Source organism: Eumetopias jubatus, unplaced genomic scaffold (genome assembly GCF_037043125.1).
Source record: "Eumetopias jubatus isolate StellerSeaLion01/CBP00866 unplaced genomic scaffold, mEumJub1_p1.0 scaffold_12, whole genome shotgun sequence".
Classification (NCBI taxonomy): Eukaryota; Metazoa; Chordata; class Mammalia; order Carnivora; family Otariidae; genus Eumetopias; species Eumetopias jubatus.
The window spans coordinates 44,272,091-44,280,585 of NW_028274818.1; positions in this window are offsets into that span (position 1 = coordinate 44,272,091).

Here is an 8,495-nt window from a genome sequence, read left to right on the forward strand (position 1 = left end):
GGAAAAAAAAATGTGACCTGGTCACTTGACTGGGGCAGAGTCTTTGGGGAACAGTAACTTGTTAATTAACTCTGTATGAGAAGGTTGTTTTTTTGAGACTTTCACTAGAACTTCTGGATTTGGAAACCCAGTATAAGTCTAGGAGAGGTAGAGAAGCCTCAGGGAAGGATGCCCTACCTTCTTTGTACAAATGTTTTCCATACGTCAAGAGTCTGAAAATGCAAGAGTTAAACAGAGGCATTTGTGGTAGCCAGTCTCCAAGATGGCTTCCAGTTATCCATGCCTGCTGGTTTTCATGCCTTTGTGTAGTCCTACCACGAATCAGAGCTGACCTGTGTGACCAGCAGAATACTGCACACGTGACTGTCCATGACTTCCAATGTTAAGCCATAAAGTTGCAGACTTGTATAGTTTTCTCTGGTAGAAGCCAGCTGCCATGTCTTGAGGACACTCAAGAAACCCTGTGGAGAGGCCCGCGTGGAGAACTGAGGCTTCTTCTCAAGAACCAGCAGAAACTTCCAGGCTCTTGGGAAGATCTCCAGCCTCAGACAAGCCTTCAGATGACTGTAGCCCCCACTGATCTCTGACTACAACGTCATGAAAGACTCAACACAAAAGATACTCAGGAAGCCACCACCAAATTCCTGACCCACAAAAACTGTGAGAGGTAATAAACGATTCTTGTTGCTTGAAGCTACTTTGTTATAGAGCAATAAGCAATATGTTTTTGGTCATTTTTATTGTACAACATGCATTTCTTCAACCAATATTTTCTGTACATCTGCAATACATCATCTAGTTGTACTAGACGTGGGAGAAGTGTCGTGAGCAAAAGCAGACACAGTGCCTGTTTTTTTGGAGCAGACCATTTATTTAGTAGTGATACAGATAATCAAATAATCAGATAAATAAATGTAAGTTACCAGAGTGCCAAGTGCTACACAGGAAAAGGACTATAGCTACTCTTGGCTGTGAGGGGGACATAATTTAGATAAGATTTGGAAAGATTTTCCTGAGGAAGCACACTAAATGAGCAGTTAGGTGACTGGGAGGGAGAGGAGAAGAGCATCCGGGCGGAAGAAGCAGTGTGTACCAAGGCCCTGTGCTGAGGGAGCATGCAGAGGCACTGAGGGGAGGCCCCTGTGGCTGAGGCTCAGAGACTAAGGAGACAGAGGCCAACCCACATAGAGTTTTATGGCCACACTAAGGAGTTTGGGTTTTGTACTAAGAGCAATGGGAAACATCTGAAGCCTTTTAAGAAATAGAGAGATATAATATGATTTAGAATTTCAAATCGTTGATTTGAAAAAATCTGGCCATGTAGAGACAGAATGGAGGGTGTCTGTGTGGTACCTGTTGAAGGTTGTCTTGGTAATCCAGGCACTTGTCACCATCAAACGGTGTCCTTACAATTCCAAAGCACAGTCAGCCTTCTTAGTATTCTTTAAGAGAGTAATTTATAGAGACATAATGCTTGGTCTCTCAGAGTCTACCTGCTAACAAAATAAACAATGGTAGAGTCAAATAGGATGACATGCAGACATATAAGATGGCTGGGAAATTGAGAAACAACTCCAACGAAGACAATTAGTACAAAAAGGAAATATAACCAATATTTCTTGAAAATTTGATATGCCAGACATTTGACATTCTTTATGGGTTTATGTTCCATAACAACTTTGTGCTATAGATGACATTATTTTCACTTTACAGATGAATATACAGGCTCAGAAAGGTAAAGCAACTTGACAAAGACTATAGAGCTTGCTGGGTCTGTTTGTTCCAAAGTAAAAGTTTATTTTATTATGCCATATCACCTACATCTCTTGTAAGACTCCATTTGTAGTCCTTCATGTAGTGGAAAAAGTCTTGTTTATAACCAGACACCAAAATTCTAATTGATCACTATAATGTTTATATTTCTCCAGGCAATGTAATTATCTGAGATAACCTCATTAAAATGGAGACAATAGGGATGCCTGGGTGGCTCAGTCAGTTAAGCATCTGCCTTTGGGTCAGGTCATGATCCTAGAGTGCTGGGATCAAGTCCCACATCGGGCTCCTTGCTCGACAGGGAGTCTGCTCCTCCCTCTGACCCTCCTCCTCCCCCTGCTCATGCTCTCCCTCATGCTCTCTGACAAATAAATAAATAAAATCTTAAAAAAAAAATAAAAAAATTAAAAAATGGAGACAATAATATCTATAATCATTCATTCATTCATCATTCAACAAAAGGTGCCTGGTTCTTCAATGAAATATATGAAGGACCCAATTACATACAAGTTTTATAAACTGACCAAAGATCAATAATCCATGGACCCTGCCCTAGAAGAATCTATATATGAAATAGACATTTATAAGTTTGTGAAATAAGAATCCCCTGTTTCTAAAAACTTGAGTTACAACAAAAGTTTCCATATTAGTAAAGTGTGACCCATCTTACTCCTCACAGTTGATTGGTCCAGAAGTTGGTTCTTGACTCAAGCTGGGCCAATCAGAATCCTTGCCTGGGACTTTGGAAGTGGAAATGAAAAAGAGAAGTCAGTTTTTGTCTGGGTGTCTGAACTTCAAGATGGAAAACTTCAGGGGCTTCTGATGAACATATTTTGTCGTGTCACTGGTGAAGGAGAGGAATCTGGATGGTAATAAAATGAAGAATGGAGCAGACCTACAGTAAATGCAGGCATGCGTTTTAGGCGGTGAGCATGTAAAGTTAAGCAGAACTTCAGTCACTATTATGTTGAACAGCACCAAGGAGTACCATTTACACAGTTCCTATGAGTGGCACCCCCTGAGAACAGGACTGCGCGGGCATGAATGGGGACCCCTTGTGCTCTGAGACCTCCCCTACTTTTAGTTGGGGATGAGGCTATAGATAAAGGTCAGGGCCAAATAACTCAGGTATTGAATGTAATTGGATGGCATGTGTGCTGTCATTCTACCCCTCTGAAACCCACTGCAGACCTCACGGATTATCATGGTCTGCCTTCCTGCTGGCTCCCGACACGTCCTACTCAGCACAGCACTCCAGAGTCACCATCAAGCAGCATGTGCCTTGCAAATATACTTCCGGACCCAACAGCTGTACCATGTCATTTATAAGTGGCTTTGTCTCAGTGGCAGATGTTTTCCTTCTGGCTAGAATCAACACTGGGAATTACATATAAGTTAAGGAAATCTTTTGCTTTTTATCTGAGGACCAAGAAAATTTGGAACCAGTACTCAATCATTTGGTGGTACAATGGTATCAGTTAATTAACTTGACTTAATACCAAGAATGAACAAGATTCTGGAATGCTGATTGGGTGATTTCTGATATTGTGCTGTTCCGTCTGCCTGGCATTTCCTTTCTGTTTGTGTCTATCTGGCAAACTCTTATATAGCCTGCAAGACTGGTGAAAAGATTATATTCTTGCAGCTTTTCCTTAACATTCACTCTTGGAGCGGTAACTGCTCCCCATCTGATATTCTACCTGACTTTATTCCTTTCTCTATTCTAGCTTGTTTCCTGTAGAGTTGCAGGCTGCTTATGGTGTCCAATCCCTAGAATATAGCTTCTGAAAGATAAGGATTGTGTCTTACATACTCTAAGGAGCCCCCGGAGTGTAGATATTTGATTGGATGACAGCGTGCGAAATACTCTGGGTAGTTTTAGCTTATCTCTTCAGAAAAATACCCTCAAGTCCTGAGAAAGACAATCAAACTAGTCATTGAGGAGCTATGTGGGCTTTGTGCACAAGGGCAAATTGATCATTAGGATCCTTCCATTTGGAACAGTAATTGTTGAGAAGAAAAAAAAAAATCAATGCTTTGAAACTAAAAAAATCTAAAATTTAAGATCATAGAAACAACAAAGGGAAATTTGGGACATTTTTATTTTTAAATTTTGGAGCTGGGAAACCTGAAGGTATGACTTGAATCCATAAAAGAAAAGATAGATAAACTCAATTATATAAAAAGAAAATAACATTTTTCTTCACAGTAAAAACCATCATAAAGTCAAAAGACAAAAGTGTGAGAAAATATTTAACATTCCTATTACAAACAAAAGGCTTACATCCCTGTGAGCTCCTACAAATCAATTAGAAAAAAATGATCAAGAGGGCAAGAAACATAGAAACACAGAAGTACAGGAAAGAAAATTGGCTCTTAAATCCATTAAAAGATGCTCAACCCAACTTACATGACAAGAAATGCAAATATACATATCATACCATTTTTTAATCCCACAGATTTGCAAATATAAAAATGTTTGATGGGGCACCTGAGTGGTTCAGTCATTTAAGTGTCTGACTCTTTGGGCTCAGGTCATGATCTCAGGGTCCTGGGATGGAGCCCTCGCGCATCTCTCTCTCTCTCTCTCTCTCTCTCTCTCTCTCAGCCTTGTGCTCAGCAGGGAGACTGTCTGAGGATTCTCTCCCGCTGCCCCTACCCCAGCTCACACACACACACACACACACACACACACACACACACTCTCTCTCTCTCTCTCTCTCTCTCAAATAAATAAGTCTTAAAAAAATGTTTGATGACAAGCACATAGGGAAGGTAAAGAGATGAGAAAACAAGCATTCTCCTACATTGCAGAGGAAGTGTAATGGATAGGACTTCTAAAGAAGGCAATCTAGCCTCCAATATCTATCAAAATTATACATGTTTGGACCTAAAATTCCACTTTTAGAAATTATCTATAAATAGGCTTGACCATTGTGGAATGGCTTTTGGTGTGTACAGTGTTATTTATTGTAGCATTGTTTGTAATTGCCAAAGATCAGAAACCACCTAAATCAATAGGGAAATAGCTAGGTAAGTTATGGTACATGTATTTATACAGTAGAAAATTATGCAGTCACACACACAAAATAAGGAAGTTCTTTATGTACTGATAGGAAATTATTGCCAAAATATACTGTAATGAAAAAGCAAGGCATAGAACAGTATGTATGCCAGGCTAGTATTTATGTGAACAAAGGGAGACATATTATACAGGTATTTGCTTGGGACTGCATACACTATCCAGAGGATGGCCAAGAATTTCATAATTTAGTTGATTATTAAAAGGGAATCTGGGATGGGAGGGAAATGACCACAGCACATCTTTCTTGCCTTTTGAATGTTGAACCATATGAACGAATTACTTACTTGAAAATAAATGAACAGGGACACCTGGGTGGCTCAGTCGTTAAGCATCTACCTTCAGCTGGGGTCATGGTCCCAGGGTCCTGGGATCGAGACCCGTATTGGGCTCCCTGCTCCGCGGGAAGCCTGCTTCTCCCTCTCTCGCTCCCCCTGCTTGTGTTCCCTCTCTCATTTTCTCTCTCTGTGTCAAATAAATAAATAAAATCTTTAAAAAAATGAACAAAAATGAACATGAATAAAATTATAAAATCATAGGTCAATGAATACTCAGTCATCAAACTGAAGAAAATCTTAACTTAGAGGTACATCTGCAATCTTGATTCAATTTTTGGATAAACGAAAGGAAGCACAGTGTTACTCAGTGGTATTGTCCTTTTATGGTTGACAGTAGAAAATTCTAAATAGAGTCAGGAAAGATTTTTTGTAGCATTGTTTGTAATTGCAAAAGATCAGAAACCACCTTTATTTACCTTTAAGGGAAACAAAAAGTGTTGGGACACATCTCTGACCTTAAAGGTGATGCCACAGAATAATGAAAGCTGTTCCATGTAAACTCCCTGGATGCCACTGCCGGCCAGATGTGAGCTGGAATTCTGTCCCTCAGCCACTGTCTCTGGTGACTCGCAAAGCCGCACACTATATGCCCCTGAATATGGTCTTTTATCCAGGCACCCCAGAACCTGTGCATATAACTCATGGTATCTTTTGGGCGCCTGGGTGGCTCAGTCGTTAAGCATCTGCCTTCGGCTCAGGTCATGTTTCCCAAGTCCCTGAATCGAGCCCCACCTCAGGATCCCTGCTCAACAGGGAGTCTGCTTCTCCCTCTGCCCCTCATCCTGCTCATGCTGTCTTTCTCTCATTCTATCTCTCTCAAATAAGTAAAATCTTAATAAAAAAATAACTCAGGATATTTTAGATGACTCTGCTCAATCCATGTGAGCATATTGATGCTTAATGAATATGATGCAAATATGGTGCAATGGTGAGCACTGACTATGTCAAGGGATTGCAGAGAATGAGTAAGACACAGCTGTGATTTCAGAAAGGTTGCACAGTCTGGTAGAAAGTTCAAGAGGGTGTCTCCTCCAGAGCATGAGCTAAATGCTGGGCTGAAAAATATGGGAGTCTTAGAACGCTGGACAGTGGGATTCAGGAAACGCATACTCTTCAATTTGTCTTTCATGTAGACAGCCTTTAGGGAACTGTTTCCTAGAGAAATAAGAGATGTAAACACAGAAAATTTGTGTTTATTACTTAAACATCCAAGTAACATAAATGAAGGAAAACAAATGAGGGGAAGCGCCATCCCACGTGGCTTGTGGTCGGCTCATCACCGTGGGCAAGTAGCACCCCCTTGAGGCAGATGCTGTGCGGTACCTCTGTGTGTCCCAGACCGGCTCAACAGGCACCTGCATTCTAGCACACAGGACATTTTGAAACTGGGGTTTTCACATATTCCTCTATCAGTGATACTGGGTTGAGGTGGAGATGGGGTGGGGGGAAGGCCCATGGCAGGACTATGGACAGAAGCAGCCTTGTTGTTGGGCACCCCTCTCTGAGCCAATTTGATTTCTTTATTGGGCTCATCTTCCCATCCCCAGTCACCTTGGTGCTCTTTTGTATTTTTTTTTTTTTTTTTTTTTTTTTGTCTCTAAGGTGAGATTACTTGTAAATCTAAAGGGGGAAAAATGTTTTTAAAAGTCAAGTCTGAGATTTTGGGTTATTTGCCCAATTGCTGTCCAAAGCAACCTATGGAAATAAAACCCAGCATTTTTGTGGTTTAGAAAGAAGCCGTTTAAACATTTTGAGTCAGGTGGAGAATCGTGGGAGGGCCTTACTTGAACCAATCTGCAGCGCCACATATTTAATCAGCAGCAATGAGTCTGAGCGCCGGGGCCGGAGGGAAGGAGGCCCGAGGAGTAGAGAGAGGAAAGAGGGCGGGAAGGCCACAGCTGCAGGAATGAAAAGAGAAAATGATTCAGGGAAGGAAAGCAGAGCAGGAAAATGCCAACAAGGAGTGGGAAGGGGACAGGTAGACAACAGCAGTTAGAGTTTCTCCAGACCCATACCAACCCACCCCCGTGTGGTGGGGCCACGTGCGAAGAACGTGGTGGAGTCGGTTGTTGGCATCGAGCCTGGTGAGCGGTGCCTTGGTTCCTTATCCACACAGGTTTATGATTTTGATTCGGATTTCCTCAAGCCCAGAGTTACCTGGGAGATGTCCCATCCCCCAGGATTTCTCCTGCAAAAACTCTAATCCTCAACTGACTTTGAAATCAGAATGAGGGCAACTCTGGGATCCTCCTCAGAGATAAGCTGCCAATTTGGGGTACCTCCAAAATGGGGCACCGGCCAATTACAGTGGAGGTGACCAAAGTGACTCTGAGGAATTCAATTAGGAAAATAATTTTTAGTTATGACCAACAATGTATTGAGCTTGGCTAATGTAATGAGGGATTGAGGCTCTGGTTCTTGTTAAGTGGAATTAGGACAAAACCAATTAAAATAGAAGTTTATTAGTTAAAATACATCATCTGTGAAAACATGGAAAACAGAGAACATATTGAAAATACTGCATGAAGAGTGGGGTGCGTGGGTGGCTCAGTTTGTTAAGTGTCCGACTCGATTTCGGCTCAGGTCATGATCTCAGGGTCGTGAGATTGAGCCCCGCCCTTCCTCGGGCTCTGCGCTGAGCTGAGCATGCAACCCGCTTAAGATCCTCTCACTCCCTCTCCCTCTGCCCACCCCCCCAAAAAGAAAACCAAAAAAAACCCCCCAAAACCAAAAAACTGCCTAAAGAGCAAGACATAGAGAAATTACATGCTTTGAGAAGCCCTCAGCCACTTTTCTCTTTTCTAGTGGAGTTAGGCATGTTATGAGGGTTGAACTCTAACCTCACAACTTTAAAAATCATCAAAAGGCAAGTAAAAGTCACAGTGAAGAAAGAGCTATGCTCTGTTTGCTGCTGGGTATACCTCTTCCGATCTTCTTCTGACCTCGGCACCTGTCAACTCTCACCTCTCTGAAGGGCTCCCGAGTGGGTTTTTCCTCTCAACAATAGCACCCGTGCATCCAGGGCTGAGATTTCTAGAGAAAGCCCCAGTCCTCATCTGTCCTGGAAATATCTGTAGTCCCCAAGCACCAGACTTGAGAGAAAAGTGTGGTATCACCTTGGAGTCAGGCAGACAGGGGTTGGAATTCTCATTCTGGCCCCTACAAACCATGGGATCTTATATATATTCTCTAAGCTTCAGTTCTTAAGATAAAATATACGAGGGGTCGGACACATCCTAAGTACTCAATAGACGGTGGCTTTTTTGTCTTAATTCACTTACTCTCACTCAGAATCTTGCTTT